At 45.4% G+C, this 18,503-nt stretch overlaps 1 protein-coding gene across 2 annotated transcripts in view; it reads right to left on the bottom strand.

Moving 5' to 3' along the window:
- The window catches only part of ST3GAL4 (ST3 beta-galactoside alpha-2,3-sialyltransferase 4), a 50,123-nt gene extending 38,917 nt beyond the window's left edge, over positions 1–11,206 (bottom strand). The window contains exon 1 of one of the 2 annotated variants that reach the window (XM_056794587.1): positions 10,980–11,206. The gene's annotated coding sequence lies outside the window, so the exon portion shown is untranslated. Of the gene's footprint in view, positions 1–8,815; positions 8,962–10,979 lie in introns of those variants that run through there. The other variant, XM_056794586.1, reaches the window with a different exon arrangement.
- Positions 11,207–18,503: the final 7,297 nt, after the last annotated feature.

The following is an 18,503-nucleotide window of genomic DNA, read 5'->3' as shown; positions in this document are numbered from 1 at the left end:
AATGAGTGAAAGGAGAGAGGAAAAGTCTCAGGTAAGTCTCAGAATTTCTTCCTTCAGTCATGAGAAGACCAGATCTCTTTTTCTTTTCTTTTTTTTTTTTTGGTCCTATGTTTAAGGTTGGCCAGAGAACAGGGCTGGATCTGACCCCTGGGCATCTGCCATGCCCCTTCTCTGTGCCTGCCCAGGGACAAGAAAGTCTAATAGGCAGGAAGCTAAAATATAAGCAACACAAGCCCAAGGGACCCAGAAAAGCCACCCAACCAACCAGAGCAGGAAGTGGGGTTGTTAGAAACAAACTGAGGGGCACAGTTTTCTCTTGCTCACTCCTTATATTTCCACTGCTCTTCCTCATTAGGTTTATTCCCAGCTGTTTCTTCCCATTTCCCAATATGCCTTCTCTATTCAGATCCCTCTCTCTGTGCTCTACATTTCCCTGATTTCCCCCATCTTGGTGTCTCTCTGTCCCCATCCCCGCCTCTCCCACACCCCACCCATCTCTCCCTCTAGTTATGTAAAAAGCCTGGGAACACACAGAGGGATCTTTGTTGTCAAATCAAATCCATACAGAGCCAGAATCAGCTAGTGCAGCTGTTTCCCCTTGGCACAGCTGAGGGGTCTTGTCAAGGAGACACCCGTGGAGGGCAGGGGGCATTGACCCAACCCGTCCTTCACCCAAAACTTAAACTCAAGAAACAAATCCAGGGCAAGTTGCTGATTGGAGGCCTGGAATGCATTTGACCCCAAACCTGGATTTACATGGCTACAGCAACACATATATGGCCACAGAGCACAACCCAGAATGATGGGTGGGCACATACAAGACTAGAGACACACAGTAACCATAAAAATGGTGACATGGCCTGGACAAGAGGCATTCACCCTAAGGGAATATGCTCCCTCTGATCCAATGGCTGCCCTCTCCTGAACCCTGAGTCTTCTCAGCTAATCCCCAACATGGACAGGAGAGGACTTGGTCTCCCCACTCTGAGAAATAGCCAAATGAATGGGTAATGCCTACCATCACCAAAGAGATAAAATGATGGACAAAAGGTTAAAAATAGAAGCTGTATATCTTTTCCTATCTCTTGAAACAATTGTTAAAAACAAGTTTATCTACTATAAACAGCTGAAGTGGCTAACATCTTCAGCTGTTGCAACTCCTTAGCTTGGACACCTCAGATGAGCCCACTCGATGACACAATTTCAGGGACAGCAAACCCTTCATATGCTAAAGATCTAGAACAAATTAGTTCTCTGATGAGAGTGATCAAGTTGGAAGAGGAGGAGAAAAAAGAAAGAATAGGATGAGAAAGGAGAGGGAGAGAAGTATTTTGTATCTGTGTATGCAGGGGGAATGGAAGAAATCTGTCTGGAGGGAGGGTCACACAGAGCCCAAGATGGGTTATCTCTCCCCTCATACATGCAGACACCAGAGGCCCACCTACCATCTAGAAGACTTAGCTTTTGGTGCAGGGCCCCAAATGGATGAGACAAGGATCATCCATGAAACTGGGTGTTTAGCCTAGTGCTAGCCTAGACATACCTTTCCACCTTACTACTGTTCACACAGTGTTCCAACCAAACTGGATCTGGATTATTAGCAATCCTTTGAACTTAAACTCACCTCTGTGAATACCCGGTGCACATTCCTTTCTTATCTCTGCCTTTAAAAATCTTACTTCAAGGCTCAACTCAGGAACCACCTCCAATGAAGTCTCTATTGATTGTCCTACCAAAATATCTATGAAACTTGTATTATCTTCAACTGTGTTATTTGTCTATTCCCCACCCTACCCCTGGGAAAAGCTAAGCTCCCTGAGGGGTGGAGACTAGGTCAGTTTTTTTTTTATTTTTGCCTAGCCCAAGAGAAGCAAAAGGAAGAGAAAAAGTAATTATCGCAAGCCTGCTCCATGCCAAACCCTTTATAAACATCACATTTAATCGCTGTAACAGCCCTTTGAAGTATATGGCATTATTATCCTCATTTTACAGTTGAGGAAAGTGAGTCAAGCAGGGTTTAAGTGATTTATCTAAGACCACAAAACTAGGAGTGACTTAAATGTTAGAAGGCACTCCATAAATGTTGCTGAATTGAGTTGAGCTGAACAGAGATCAGGGGACAATAAGAAAGCTATCTTTCTATTATTGTAGGTAAGAATCATAGGATACCAAGCTAGAATAGGTAAGCTAAAACAACACCTAGTCATCTTATAGAAGATGAAATCCAGAGCAGTTAAGTGATTTCCCTAAGGTCACACTGGTCATTAACAGCAGTCTTCAAGGTTTGCACCCTGTTCTTCTACCTTCAAATCTAGTTAGTGTTCTTTCTACTAAGCCAACCTGCCGAGCACTGTTCTTTCCCAGTTAAGTCCACATAGAGCACATCCACAGAAGGATGACTAGGAAGTCTGGACACATGGAAAATGGGATCATGCAAAAGATAGATTTAGGGACAACACGATAGCTACCTTCAAGGGTATGAAGAGCTGCCAGAGGACTTTGCCACCAGCTGAGTCTCCTCTGACCCAAGACAGACAGACCTACAAGAGGACATCCCCACAGTAGAGCTTCCATCACCCCAACACTGACAGGGGTATTGGCCATCACTACCCCAAAGCTAGGATGGCTCGTGGCACTTGGAAGAGAATGTTAAACTTGGCAGTCAGGGAGCCCTAAATTCAAACCCTGTCTCAGACACTGGCACTGACTGTCCCTTATTATTTGTGTGACCTGGGTTTAACCTCCTTGGGTTGGGTTTCCTCATCTATAAAATGAGAGGATTGAACTTGATTGCTTTTCTAAGGTCCCTCCCAATTCTATTATGTGATTCTGTCTTCAGAGGAGACCTGCTGAGTAACTTCTTCTACCCTTACCATCAGATCTCTGACCAGGAAAGACAAGACAGAGCAGGGGCAAGAGGGCATGGAGGCAGAACCTTATAATCTACCCAGACTCCGAACAAGCCAGGACCTTTCATCCAGATAGTATCCTTCCAAAGCTTTTCAAAATGCTTTCAAATTCTTATTAGAAGATTGTATAGCACTGTATTAGTAAGAGCACTGAATCATTAACTACATGTATGTTCTCTAGCCAAGGACCTCACCTCTCTAGGACCCAATTTATTCATCCAGAGTAGCAGGATAGTTAATGAAGCCCAGAGATCAATGGGACCAGGGATATCAGAGCTGAAAAGAGCCTCTGAGATCATCTAAAGTCTCACTGAAGCCTACAGAGATTTGCCTTGGATGACACAGCTAGTTAGTGGAAGAACTGGGTTAAAATTCAGATCTCTAGAAACTCTACCCATTAGGGGTCAAGATTCAGACTACCTCCCATGTTCCTCCTCTTTCCTGGGTTCTAAGAGTCCACTTCACTTGCTCTTCAAGAATGGCAACAATTTGGAAAGGGAGAGAAAAAGAAGGGCATTCCAGGCAGAGCATGCCAGGGATGGTAAGCAGAAAATCATCCTGACCAAAGTACAAGGGTGTGTATGGGGCAGTGGTGGGAAATGAAGCTGGAAATGAAAGTTACTGGTCCTGAATATCAGGCTGAGAAGAAGTGACTGGGAAACAGGATTCTAACCAATCCAGATATAGAGAGATGGGCACAGACTATCTTCAGCCCCCACCCCCAGGCCTGAAATTACAGCCTCTGAAAAGAGCCTGTAGTTGTTTGGAAAGAGTACTCAGCCACAGCCACCCCGGCACAGCAAGGGTTTCGAAACACAGACAACCCATCCCCTAACCCCAGGACATTCAAAGAGAGTCTCCATTTATATCTGAGCTTTCCAGCACCAAGTCCCTGAGATACAGTTGGGTGTCTATTAGCCACAGTTCAAGGGCAGGACAGCCAGAGGGGAAAACCACCTTGGCTCTCTCCATCCCATGGGAACAACTACTGAGCAACAGGACATGATTCCCTAATCCAGGTCCAGGTCACACCTAAGCACAAACCTAGAAGGATCAGACCCAGGATTCTCCTCCTTGGCTGCACAGACTTCTGACCGAAGCTTTCTTTGCCTAGGCTGGAACTGCTAAGAGTCATATTTACTAAGGTTTGCATTGACTTATCTTTCCAGTAGAATGCAAACTTGAGAGAGGGGAAAGGCTATCCATGATTTCATAGGTAGAGGGAGAAATCCCTGTCCAGAGGCAGACTGGTAGCTTTTGGGCTACTTCCAGTCTTAGAAAGACATTTGGACACTAAGAACTTCAGTAATGCCTTGCCAAGTTAACATGATCAGGATGTGTCAAAGGCTGATCTTGAACACAAGTCATGCAGGCTCAGAAGGCTCTCCACTCTTGATGTCTCTCATCTTGCCCAAGTAGACACTTCATAAATGCTTGTTTAATTAAGAATTTCATAGTGGGAATGGGGGTAATAGTGGAGGAGGAAGGTCATAAATCCTTTCCTTTGGATGGCAGGACTGAAAGCAAGAAGTGATCTTCAAGATCATCTAATCCAGTTCCTTCACCTGATGGAGGAAAAAACCACGAGCTAAGTAGGGGGAAATCACTCATCCAACGTCACATGGACAGGAGGAGCCAGAATTTAAACCTTTATCCCCTGCCTCCTTACCCAGAACTCTCTCCACAACCCCATACTTGCCAGCAACTCCTGAGGAAGAATGCTCACAATCAGAACTCAGAGGGGAGGATTCAGATCTCAGCTAAGTTCCCTCTGACCCAAGACAGGCAGGCTTTAAAGGGGGCATCCCTGAAATGGAGCTGCCATCACCCCAGTGCTGGCCACTGCTACTCCAAGGATAGGGCAGCTAGGTGGTTTAAGAGAGAACTTGGTAGTCAAGGAGACCTGAATTCAAACCTTGTCTCAGATACTTTCAAGCTGTGTGATCCTGAGCAAGTCATTTATACCCTCTAAGTTTCAGTTTTTTCATCTGTAAAATGAGAATATCCCTACCTACTCCGCAGAGTTATTATGAGATTCAAATGAGATATAAATGTAAAGCACTTTGCATACCTTGAAGTGCTAAATAAGTGTTACTTATTACTACTTCAGCCTCAAATCTGATATTTCCAGATGGAGACAACTCAAACCTGGGCAACCATCTCCCTCACTCCTCTTTCCATTATGTCTCTGATGGTTTTGAGGATCGGTCTATTCAGTGGTGTGGGAAGCTGGAGTCTGGAAACGCTGTTTCCAAAGGAAGAGTCAGAGTCGTTTGGCCAGATGGAAGCAATTATAGGAGGGCGGAAAAGGGAGAGAAGGAGGAGGGGAACCCGGAGAAAGAGAGACAGTGCGGGGAGAGGGAGGGAAGGGAGCCCTACCCGATGGATAGAGGGGCTAACATTCCAACTGGCTGAGCTCAGGTTATTGAGGCCTCCGGGAAGAGATGCAGGGGATGGAGGCTAAGGAGTATAAGACAACGCTGCTTTTGGTTTCCCGATCTGTAAAGTAAGAGCAATTGTGCTCTAAGGTCACTTCCAATGAAAACATTTATGAATTTACTATATGCACTTGGCAGAGACCCAACCTTGGATACAGATGCTCTCAGGCATGCAAAGCCACCTAGCCCTGGGGTCAGGCCAGTGAGCACAGACCCTCTGGAGGTAGATCCTATAAATTTGTACCACACCACTCGCTAAAGGGGGTCGGGAGGACTTCTATCCCATACACAAATGCCATCTCCCCTCCCCACCTTGACCAAAGGAGAGTAGATCCCACATTCTCCTTAGTCCCTGGACCCTTACCCACAAGGGCACCTGCCTCTCAGACCTACCCCAATCCATCCTCTGTCTCCTAAGCATAACCCCAAAGCCCAGGGAGCCCAAGAGAGGACCAAGGCAGCAAGGAGAGCATCGTGGGGAAGGCGTCCAACTCAGCAAACTTCCCAAGCCCAGTTCCAGCACCTCTGCCCAGAGAATGCAAAGAGGCTTTGTCCTGTGAGTCTCGGTGGGAAAACTGAGGGAGAGGTTAGAAACCATGGCTCCTATCTAGTCAGCCCTCCTCTTCCTGATGAACTGGAAATGAAGTCTAATATAAAATCCAATTAAAACAAGTATTGTTAAGTGCCTGCTCTGTGCTGGAGTGGTTGAGCAGACCTGGGCCAAGCTAATTAACCAACACATCTACCCCAGCTCTGCCCCTCTTGGGGAGGGGAAGAATATCACAACTTCATTCCTTTGGATGGCATTTAAAGCAGGAAAGGGTTTGAAAGATCAACTCCCTAATCCGGTCTCTCATTTTACAAATGAGAAAACTTTGGAAGGAAAGTGACTTGCCCAAGATCACATAGGTAGGAAGAAAGCTTTGCACAAGAACCCTTTAGCTAGACCAAGATCTGCTCAGGCTCCCAAGACCTACAAACCAGTCTAAGTTGAAGTCAATCCCGAAGAAACAAAGAGAAAAGCCTTCGAAGTAAGAGGTCCTGAAAAATCACCAAGGCAACATTTAAACCAAAGCCTAAACATTCCTGCAAGAAACACAGTTCCTACAGTAGATGCCCCACTGTCCCACATCCTGGAGATTGGTGCACCCCTAAACAGCCTGGAGATGGCCACTTCCCTCTCCAACAGTGGTGGCAAACTTCAATAAAAACAGATCCCTGATGGTCACATATTCACTTAGAAAACCACAAAATGATATTATATATGTTGTGCTTTTATTTATTTTGTTAAACATTTACCAATTACATTTGACTCCACAGGCAAGAATAAGCAGCCAGTGTCAAGTTTGACATCTCTGGTCTCCAAGTCCAAACAAAGAGGGTTCTGTTTCACTCCAACTATCCCTTCAACCTCTCCCTCCTCCCACTCTCAATTACTAATGTGTCCATTGGTAGAAGGGAGGGAAGGAAGGAACATTTATTAAGTGCCAGGTACTGTGCTAAGTACTACAAGTATTGTCTCACTGGTTCTACATCACTTTACAGTTGAGGAAACTGAGGCAGACAGCGGTTAAGTGTCTTGCCCAGGGCTACACAGCTAAAAGAGGTTGGCGAAATATGAATTAACTATTTCAGACTCCAAGCCCACTGTCCTACCCACTGAATCATCTAGCTGCAAGAAAATAAAGCGAAGGACTCTGGAGGTCCAGCATCGTCTTCCAGGTCAGGGTAGAAAGGGTAGAAAGTCTGATGTCATTGGATATGACTGCTCAGTCTTTAATGATAGCTGGTGGGGGAGTGGTATGTGTTGTCGTGGGACGATTCCAGGAAGGACTACTAGCAAAGTAAATAAGAACTTATCTAAGACCCGACACTCACACACTCCCATTGGAGAAACCATAGGCACCAAACCAAGACAATGAGGATGGGAAGGAGAGGGCACTATGATTGCAGACGTGGATGTGGAAAAGCTGCCTAGTTACTTGTACTTACACGGTGTCATCGTTTAGTAGTGGCCTGACTCTTCGTGACACTATTTGGGTTTTCTTGGCAAAGATACTGGAATGGTCTACCATTTCCTTCTCCAGCTCATTTGACAGACAAGGAACCAAGGCCAACAGGGTGAAGTGACTTTCCCAGGATCACACCGCTAGTGTCTAAGGCTAGATTTGAATTGAGGAAGATAAGTTTTCCTGACTTCCAGGCCAGGTGCTCCATCCACTATGCCACCTAGCTTCCCCTACTTACACAGGGAGTAGGGTCTAAAGTTCTGAACCAGAGCTGAGGAAGAGTGGGGACAGAGGGAAAGTCAAAACTCCATGTGAAACAAGGATTCTAGATAATGCTCTTTTATTTAAAATGGGGAGGAGGGCTGAAATACGCAGATCTTTCCTGCCCAGTTTACTAGTGGAAGGAAGAGAATTAAAGAGACAGTCGAAGCCCAGAGCACTGTCTTCAGCCCATCAGACATTGCAGCAATGCCCCAGTCAACTCAGTGGAGTGAAGACCCTCGAAAATTTTCCCTGGCCATCTTTCAGGAGTCAAGGGATAGACCAGCTCCTCCTCCTCAATCCCTTGGGATTCATTGTGAAGTTCAAACAAGATAACGAACAAAAAAGTACTTTAAAAGATAAAGTACATACAAATATAAATTATCAGTGGTGCAATTCTCTAGACTGAACCAGACTCCCATCTACCCAGGCCTGGAACCAGAGGCTCTGAAATCACCCTGCCTTCAGGCTAAGACTCTGGCATTACTCTTTTATAGAGCAAAGGGGCTCTGTGACTTTTGGCAGACTAATTAGAGAATCATAAAACCTCAAGGAATCTTAGGGATCAATCTATTCTGGTTCTTCCATTTTATAAAGGAGGAAATCACCCCAGAGAAGTAACTTTCCCAGGGTCACAGAGCTAGTTAAGTCTCCCCCTCCTATTTCACTTTCTTTGAAAAAACGTAAAAGTTTCTTACTATAAATAGATAGGTAGATAGATAGGAAGGTTTGGACTAGATAATCTATATCTAGGGTCCTGTCCCTCCTGCAGGAGTCCCACTCAAAGCAAGCCTGAAAGATGGAAGAGAGATTGGAACCCCAGCCCTTCCCAACTGGGCCCATCATAACTTGCTAAAGAAACAGAAAAAGCAGAGACAGTAAGGTTTCCGAAGGAGAGGGAAATGACTAGGCAGCAGAACAACCACAGAGAACAGAATTGGGGAGAAAAAAGTGACACCAAAGGGGCCAGGGCACAAGAAACTTTACCCACTTTTTCTAAGCTGCACTTTCTGAAAAGATCCTCAGCTGGGAGAAAGGAGATTCAGAGGCAGACAGGATTTTAAGTTAGAAAAGAATTTAGACAGAACCTAACCTAACTCTACCCCCTGTTTTTCACAGACAAAGAAGGTGAGGCCAGAGAGAAGTGAAAAAATAAATGTAAATAAAAGCACTTTGGGGACCTTCCGGGGTTATATACCTGTCAGCTGCTGTATTGTCCTTGCCCAAGGTCACGCAGGGAAGGAAGAAGGGCTAACAAGATGAGGGGAGGGTCAAACCCCAGGTCCTTCCAAAGCCTGTAAACAGTCTTGAGGAGTCCACTGGGTGACCAAGCTATGGGAGCTTAGGACAAGCAGGGGAAGCTGGGACCAGCAGGAGATTAAGATACTGTCTGGGTCACTGCAGGATAAGGAGAGAAGAAAAGAGGAATAGTAATCTAGAAGTATTCCCAACCTTGGGTTTCCTAGTGGACGGGCTGGTAGATTTGGAGTCAGAAAGGACCTGAATCTGAACCCTACTTCTAGCACTTACTAATAGTGCCTACACCTCACAGGGTTGGGGGGATTAAATGAAGTCACAAAGATAAAGCCCTTTGCAAACCTTTATTAAAGCACTATTTAGATGCTAGCCATTCTTCTAATTCTTCACACCTGTGATAAACACAGCAAGGGAGAGAAATACAGTTCTACCCAGAAAAATAGGTCTAAAAACCCTAGATTAGGTCAGTAACAAGGGCTAAATCTAATGCAAGGGGGCAGGCCCTCATTTAGTTTCTGAGAAGTGAGGCCCTCCTTTGGTGCAAGTGAGAGGGGAGAGGAAAAGACTACTGAGCAGGCTCCAACGGCTTCTCAGTCACAACCTGGCACACCCAGGATGAAGGGTGCCCCTTCAACCTCACAGTGGTTAAACATCTAACCCACCCTTTAAACTGAAACATCCCTCTGCTTTTTCTATTACTTTCCTCTTCCATGCCACACACCACACTCCACTACCAACTCTCAATCTGTGAGTTGGAACAACTTGTGACACCTGCGTTCCCTTTCCTTTCTCATCACAAGTCCAGGGTGGCTTGAGGGGGCATCATGTGTCTCAAGGCCTCCCAGCTGTGGACTAGACTGTGAAGGCCATGATTGGAGCTAAGAATGGATGCTTAGAAATAGAACCAAAGTTCTGCTTATCTGGGCCAGGCTTTGGCCTTGGGCAGGAGGATCCTGCCCAGCTGGGCAGCTAGGATCATTCTAGGTATATTTGGGGGAAGCAGAGCTTTGGGGTTCCTGCCCAACATGACAGCAGGGGTGCCTTGGGCTCCAAGTCCATCTGGGGCAACAGCTGATACCAGGACTGAGGGTGTGGACAGCAATGTCACAAATGGATGTCACAGCTTAAGCAAAAGAAGAGAGCCTTGATCCATCCCACACAGCTTCCTAGACCTACTGGAGAGAAGAACCCGGTTGGGGCTGCCAAGAAATCCTAGCTTGGGATCTTTTCAAAAGAGAAAGTGTGAGCCCCGAAGGTTGGAGCTCTGGGTCCAGACTTCAAAGTTCTACTGGGACCCCAACGATGCTGCCTGGGGAGGAGGAGGCAGCAGTAGAGAGTAGGAAGACACAGCCTCCGGATTTCCCTTCCCCAAAGTCCTGCTAGTTCTGACACTAATATGTAAGCCCCGAGAGGAGGTCACCAGGCGCCTGCAATCGCTGGCTGTCCTAAGGCTTCCGAAGGGCTCTCCGGAGCCATGGGTGGCCATAAGGTCTGGGCATGAGGATCACCATTCCTCTTCCCGCCTACTAGTCCAAAAGCAGGCCAAATCCACGTCTTTGAGGGCACATGGCAAAGCCTTGAAGTGATGAGCGGGCAGGAAAGCACAAAAGTGAAGGGGGAAGCAGTGGGCAGACATGTTGGCAGCTCTGAGCCTGTCTGCCCAGGGGTGATCTCTGTCTGCTTGCCGGGCGCTTAGCTCGCCCAACGCCAAAGGAGCTGGAGGGGTGGATGGGAAGCAGTTCCCGGAGCAATGAAGCCACTGCTTGAACCCTGGGAGCCTGGGCGTTCAGCCCGCGTGGGCACTGCCAACCTGATCCCAGGGTTCCAGAGGATGCCCTCCATCCGGACTACAGAAACTTTGTGCAGCCGGGCGGCAGCGGCGGCCCCCTCCCATAGGCAACTCTCTGCAGACCCCCGAGGAGCCCAGATGACTGGGGCCGTGGGGGGGCCGGGCCGCGGCCAGGCACTCCCTCCTACTCCCTCACACCGCCCCCCTCAGCTCACCCAAGTCACGGCTCCACGCCCCAGGCCCCGGCCCCCTCCCCTGGAGACCCCAAGGATTCCTCTCCGACCCCTCCCCTCCCCTCTTTGGCCGCGGTACTCACCCTCCGGGCGGGGCGGACCCGGCGGCCGGACAGGTCAGGGCGGGGGCGCCGCTCCGATCCGCTAGGTGCCGGGCGGCCAGGCGCGGAGGAGGAGGGGGCGCAGGAGCCGGGGCCTGTCCCGGACCGCGGATGGTCGGGGGAGCTGGGAAAGTCCGCGCCGGAGGGGACCCGGGCGGGCGGCGGCAGGCGGGGAAGGGGCTGGCTCTGGGATGGACACGCTTGCGCACACGCTCCCGGAGCTCAGTGAGGAGCGGGGGGGGGGGGGGGGGGGGGGCAGAAAAGGGGGAAGGGGGAGGAGGAGAGGAAGGGAGGGGAAGGGAAGGAGAGAGAAAAGAAAGGGAAAGGGACTGGGGAGGGGAAGGGAAGGAGAGAGAAAAGAAAGGGAAAGGGACTGGGGAGGGGAAGGAAGGAAGGGAAGGGATGGGGATGGATATGAAAGGGAGGGAGGAGAAGAAAAGGGATGGGAGTAAACTTTGGGAGGGGAGGGAGAGGACAACGGTGAAGGGAGAGAAAAAGAAGTGGGGGGGAAGTAGAAGGAGGGGAAAGAAAATGGGAGGGAAGGGGGAATTAGGGAAGGGAGACAGGGAGGGGAAAAGAAGAAAAAGGGGGAGGATGAAGAGAGGAAAGGAGGGGAAGGAAAAAGGGAAGAGGAGAGGAGGGATTAGGGAAGGGAGACAGGGAGGGGAGAAGAAGAAAAGAATTAAGAGAAGGAAGAGAGGAGGGGAGGGAGAGGAGAGGATAAGGGAGAGGGAAGAGTGGGGAAGAAGAGCAAAGGGGAGGTGAAAAGAAAGAAGAGGGGAAACACTGCTGCTTTGGAGGCATGGGCATCGGATTCTCCAGGGCCAGGCTGACAGGTAGAAGCTGAAGAGAAGGACTACAGCCTGTTGGGGAGCAGGGCAGGCTGGCAGGGGCATACAGGGTATGGAATTGCTCAGACTTCCCTACAGAAAGAATAATGGGTCCCTCAGTCTATGTCTGGAGGGAGAGATATAGAGGCCAGCAAGCTCTGACCTATCTTTCCCCCCTGGAGAAACCAAAACCAAGGCAGAGAGAACGTCTAAGACTTGTTTCTGTTTCCCTGGCACATTTCCCCCACCTCCCACCCCCTACCCCCACCCCATACAGGGTGCCCAGGACTGGAAGTCACTCTCCATCTTATTTCTTTCCTCATCATTAGTAGGTTGCCCTATATCTAGTAAGCTCTTAATTAGTGTTATGTTGAATTAAACTGAGCTCTGCATGAGACTCCCAGATTGAGTGTAGGTGCTTTTATGCTTTATCTCTTTGTTGGGAGACAGAGGAGAAGAAAGAATTGGGGGTAGTTGGGGGGAGCAGGGAATTCAGTGCTTTAAAACAAAAACAAGGTCAGCAAAGGCCACAGGCTCTCTACTAAAAAGTTCTGGCTGCCAGGTCAGTTGGGCAGAACTTCTTGGACAAGTCCTGGGTAAGAACAGAAAGAAGAGGTCATTGAAACTTTTCTTTTTTAATGTACAGAAAAGGAAGATGAGATGGAAACAGACTTAACAGGACAACTTTGAAAGTAGCATGTTGAATATATCTTTAAAAAAGGAAAAGCAAATAAAGATCTGCAGTTCCATATTCAATTCTTTTTTTCTGTTCGAATTTATATATTAAAATGTCCATTTTATTTAGTGTTTATTACTTTCAGAATATTTTCTTGAAGTGAAATTGAAAATAAACCTCAGACTTAAACTTTCCTCCTATGGTCCTGAGCTGAGGTTTATAGCTTCTGCACTGTAATCACCCTGTCCACAGCCTCACATCCATAGAAGAGTTTCACTAGATAAACTCTGGTTCCTGTCCACTAACTCCATGAAATCTATACCATCCAAACATTCCTCTCCAAATTCCATGCTTTTCTGAACTTTCCCCTTCCCAATACTCAGTGTTCCTTGCCCCACTATTTTTACATCATTCAGCAACCTCCCTAAAACCTGCTGTAGTCTCCAAAATAGGGAAGTGGTCTGACCTGAAGGTTGGATGACCAGCTCATCTGAAGGTAAAAAAACTGTTCCATGCTAACTTCTCCATAATAGCCAATTAAGGGGCTTGCTTCCTACACAACCACACACACTCTTATGCTCTTAACAATTCCCATTCATTCTGCCCCTTTGCTCTCTTATGCAAGATCCCAGTTTTCCAGCTTCTGAACCCAGAATTGGTCCCTCCCACAATAATTACATAATTATATATCTGCTTCTTGGGCACCCACAGGGGCAGCTTTGGGCTTCAGATACTGTGACCCTGGGCAAGTCACTTAACCTTGATTTGCTTCAGTTTCCTCAATTGTAAAATGGGGATAATAATAGTACCTACCTCACAGAGTTATTAGGAGGTTCAAAATATTTCTAAAGGTAGTACCTGGCACATAATAGGCACTATATAAATGCTTCCCCTTCCCCTTCCTTGATGATGTAGCTGTTTCAAAGGTATCAATGAGGAAATTCCTGCCCTTCTCCCTAAACAAAACCACCTCCTGTCCACCAGATTCTCCTGGTGACTGAAACAATCCCACACTACCTTTGGCAGTGACATGAATGAGTCCTCCCACCTCCTTTTCCTTTTGTGTGGGACTAGCTCAGTGACATAGGCCTAAATGGATTATAGTATGTATGGAACACCTCATGGCATTATCTTTCTCCCCAAAGCCACATCTCTTCCAAATTTCCCTATTACCAGCCAACATACCAACATCCTTCAAGGTTCATCCCTTCTCTCTCCCTCACTCCCACATAACCAACCAGTTTCCAAATCTAGCCATTTCTACTTCCACAACAATTCACCTTTCTCTTCCCTTCTCCCTGCTCATAGCTACCACACTAAATCGGGCTCTCCTCCCCTTTTTCCTGTACCATCAGATAGTCTCCTAAATAGTTTCCCTGCTTTGGGACTCTCAAATCCATCCTTTACACAGCTGCCAAAGTGATTTTTCTAAAGGATACAGATGGCTATGTGGGTCCCCTAAGCAATAAACTCCAGAGGCTTTTTCCATCTCTTCCTGTGCTTCCCCTAAATCCATCCCCTAAAACCCAGTGGGTTTTTTTGTTTTGTTTTTCAAATAGCAAGCATTATTTATCTCTCCCTCTCACCTATTCCCTCCATAGGAGGGAGAGAAAAAAATCCTTGTCACACATATGCATAGTCAAACAAAACAAATTCCCACATTGGCCTTATTCACAAATATGTCTCATTCTGCATATTTAATCTATCATTTCTCTATCAGTCAGGAGTGAGATGGCATTCTTTGTTATTAGCCCTTTGTGATCATGGTAGGCCATTTCATTGATCAGTGTTTTTAAATATTTCAGAAATCCTTTGTCTTTGTATTATTTTCCTGATCCTGTTTATTTCACTCTGTATCAGTTCAAACAAATCTTCTCAGGTTTCTCTAAAACCATCCATTTCATCATTATATATATATATATATATATATATATACTTTGTTCAATTGTTCCCCAGTGAAAACTAAGAATACTCCCTTAGCATTTAGATCATTGCCACTGTAAGGGTTAAAAATGGTTTGATGAAATTTATAAGTTATAAAAGTTTGTTGTGGTCGCCATTTATAAAAATTAAAGATAAACTATGAATCAGTAGGCTATTTAGTAGCTTTATTTACAGCAAGGTAGAGATATTAAAGTGGGAAATATAGGAAGGAGTTAGAAAATATCGACTAGCTAAAAATACCCTCAGTCCTAATCCTAATCTCACCAGTCCACGAGAGTATCTCCAGTCAGGCATTCCAACAACCAAAAACCAACACCAGAGAGGCTGAGCCACAAAAACCGATAGGCAAGAGTCTCACCTGAGTAAGTGTCCCTCTTCAGCTCAATTCTCCAATTCAGGAAGCTGGATATTCACCAAAATCCAAAGTCTGGATCAGGAAGCCAAAATTCAAGTTGCCAAATGACACTGAAAACCACTGAGAACCTTCAGCACACATGAGGCCAAGACCACCAAGAATCCCACCAGAGATCATGCTCATACTCCAGAGGCTGAGTCATCAAGAATGAAGCCCGAGAATGAAGACCCCAATCTCTCTCAGGCTCCCACTTATATACAGTTTTCTCCACCAATCAGCTCTCCTCATCACATCTCAGGAATCAGTCACAGCCTTTCAATTTGCCTAGCATTGCTGGGGGAGGGAGGGGAGTTGCTTGTGGCCTGTTAGGGAAAAATTCCCTTTCACCACCACATAAAAGAGATGCCATCAATACTTTTGCAAGGATGGGTTCTTTTCTTTCTCACTGGGATGAAGGGCATGAAATTTTTGGAGCCTAGACCCAAACTGCCTTCCAAAATGTCTATTTCCTAAAACCATTTTTCATCTTTATGTCAGCCTCTAATTCTTCCACACCACCCTTTTCTCACAGTATAGCCCCATTTGGCCTCTCTGACTCCCTTTAGGCTTGACCTTGTGGATAACTAGCTCAATTAGACTATCCTCTACCCTAGGCTTTTGCTCAGACCTTAACAAAGTCCACCATCTGCCTTCTTCACTCTAACTCACAAGCTTTGGAATTTCTCTGAAGGAAGTCACACAAAGGTCCCAAATCAGGCCACTGCAAATTTATGTTATCTGATCTCAACAATCCCCTTCACAGCTGCTTGGTAATCTTTTTTTTAAACCCAATTGACTCAGCAGTCATTTCTCCCTCCTTTCCCCTCCTACTAACAGAATTTTTCAGATTATCCCCCATCTCCCACACATACACCAGAGGGCATTCTATGGTACTCCATTCTCCTAATTTATGATAACCTCTAGGGAACATTATTTCAAGAAAATACCAGCAGAGTCCCCCTTGAATGGCACTTCAACCTCCCCACACACCAGAGACTATGTCCTAGAGAAATTTCTACATTTACGTGGGGTAGGATTTATTTTCCTGGTTGATGAAGGAGTTTTCCTTTCACTCACTCCTCAAGTTCTGAAATGAGCAACCATAAAATAAGCTCACTTTTGTACCTGGATCCTATTGTGGTCATCTATTCTCCAAAAGAACTTTCCAGACAAAAATGCCTCTTTCTGGTCATCACTCTCTTATGTGTGTTGTTTTTCCTCATTAAAATGTAAACTCCTTGAGGTTGTTGTCTTGTTTGAATCTGCATTCCCAGAACTTAGCACAGTGATGGACACTTAATAGGTCTAAGGATACAAGTACAAAAACCATCTCCAATTGCAAGGGGGATACATTCTGGAAAGACACTGTGAACTGAGAATCAGACTTTCTTTGCCTAGCATCAGCAACTTTTAAATTGATCAACCAAAACTGAAAAACACTCCTACTTAACACTTTTTAAACCATCAAGTAAGAAAATTCACAAGTCACTTACTTGGAGAGCTCCACCTTTTTAACCCAATCAATTAGAAACTTGTGAATCCTATGATAAGAAGTTGACACCTTCAGAGGATGAGAGGTGTGAATTCTACAAACATTGCCACTCGGCAGTGCTAGGCAATTTGAAAGCTGTGATTGGCCACTGTGAGAGGGGAAGAGGCAAGAAAGGACTATAAAAGTCTTGAACTTCTTTGGCTGAGAGTCTTCTCTGTCACAGTCATTGCCTTCCACTGGTGACCTGCCTCTTGGAGGTAACTTGGGAGTTGGACTGCATCTTGGGTGAGTGAGTAGCTGGCCTTCCTTTCCTGGCATCTGGAGAGAGTTTAGTTTCAGAGAGGCCTTCCCTTCTTAGAGGAGGTCGTGTGGATGATACTCTGGATTCTCTGGTAGAGGGTTAACAAGCCCTGCTCAGCTGAGCACTGGAGTAATATTTAGTGTGATAGGGTAGACATCTTCTCTACCCTCTTTTTCACTCTTTCCACCCTTTTGTAAATAAAAGCTATTAAAAGTCATTTTGACTTAAGCTATATTTCAAATTGGTGGCCACGAGATTATTTTAGAATCCTCATATATTTAGTCAAACCATTAATTTAATTCCTTACAATATCAAGTAAAAATATAAGCATAAATAGCATAAATATAAAGTGAAAATATAAAAGAAGAGGAGGGTGAATCCTCATGCGTGCTGGATAAATCACTTTCTGTTTGATACTGGGCAAATCACTTAACTACTCTCAGACTCACCTTCATTATTTCTTAAAAAGTCAAAGACTTTTGATCCAGCCATAGCACTGCTGGGTCGGTACCCCAAAGAGAAAATAAGGAAAAAGACGTACAAAAATATTCATAGTTGCACTCTTTGTGGTGGCAAAAAATTGGAAAATGAGGAGATGCCCTTCAACTGGGGAATGGCTGAACAAATTGTGGTATATGTTGGTGATGGAATACTATTGTGCTCAAAGGAATAATAAACTGGAGGAATTCCATGTGAACTGGAATGACCTCCAGGAATTGAAGCAGAGTGTGAGGAGCAGAACCAGGAGAACATTGTACACAGAGATTGATACACTGTGGTACAATCAAATGTAATTCTCTCCTAGTAGCAATGCAATGCAATGATCTAGAACTATTCAGAGGGACATATGAGAAAGAACACTATTCATATCCAGAGGAAGAACTGTGGGAAAAGAAACGCAGAAGAAAAACAACCACATGGGTTGTGGTGCTATGACTGGGAAAGTAGACTCTAAAAGATCACCCTAGTGCAAATATTAATAATAAAGAAATGGGTCTTGATCAATGACACATGTTAAACCCAGTGGGATTGTGCGTCAGATACGGGAGGGGGGTGGGGTAGAGGAGGGAAGGAATACAAGTCTTGTAACCATGGAAAATTATTCTAAATCATTTAAGTAAAATTTTTAAAAAGTCAAAGACTTCAAGGAGAATTGAGAAAAGGCCAGTCAACAGGGAAGAGTAAAAAGGATTAAATGAAACCTGGGTCTTCTAGGTCAATTCCAAAAATTCAATCTGGGTGTGCCATGCTAGTTCCAAATAAATAATCTGTGTATGTCATACTGGATCCAAAGAGTAGCCTGTCATAAAATCATCAATGTCCATCCTGTTCAATTGAATGATTTTATCGCATCCTTTATTTTTCTAATGGTTGAGATGTATAATTTTCCCTTCCCTTGCTCTAGGTCTGCCCTGTTCTCAAAGTGACTCATTCTGGGGCTCATACTTTTCTTTGTATAAAATTTATAAATCCTTATAACAAAAACCTCTTGCTTTCAGTATCATTGTCCAGTCGGCCTTTTCAGTAAAATCTAAGACTCAAAGCAGCTGCAATGAGCTGGGTTATTTGGTCACTTGAAGCAAATCTAGTGAGTTCTGGATTACATGTTCCAGTGCTTTTCTAGACACTGAGGTATATGATGGGGTATGTAACGGCATCCAAGGAAACCCAAGTGAGACCATACACACACACAAGAACTGTAATAATAGGGTTTTTTAATCCCTTTACCTTACATTGGAATATTTTAATATTGGAAGAGAACAATACAGGTCACTGTAAAGTTAAATGCTACAGGCTAGGTCTAACACCTACCACAGCCAAGGGCTAATGTAGAGCACAGTCCCTTGTAAATAGTAGGTGTATAACAAT

The sequence above is a fragment of the Monodelphis domestica genome, chromosome 4 (genome assembly GCF_027887165.1).
Source record: "Monodelphis domestica isolate mMonDom1 chromosome 4, mMonDom1.pri, whole genome shotgun sequence".
NCBI lineage: Eukaryota > Metazoa > Chordata > Mammalia > Didelphimorphia > Didelphidae > Monodelphis > Monodelphis domestica.
Note: the sequence above shows the minus strand (reverse complement) of the source record. Positions and strands in the feature narration are given on the sequence as shown.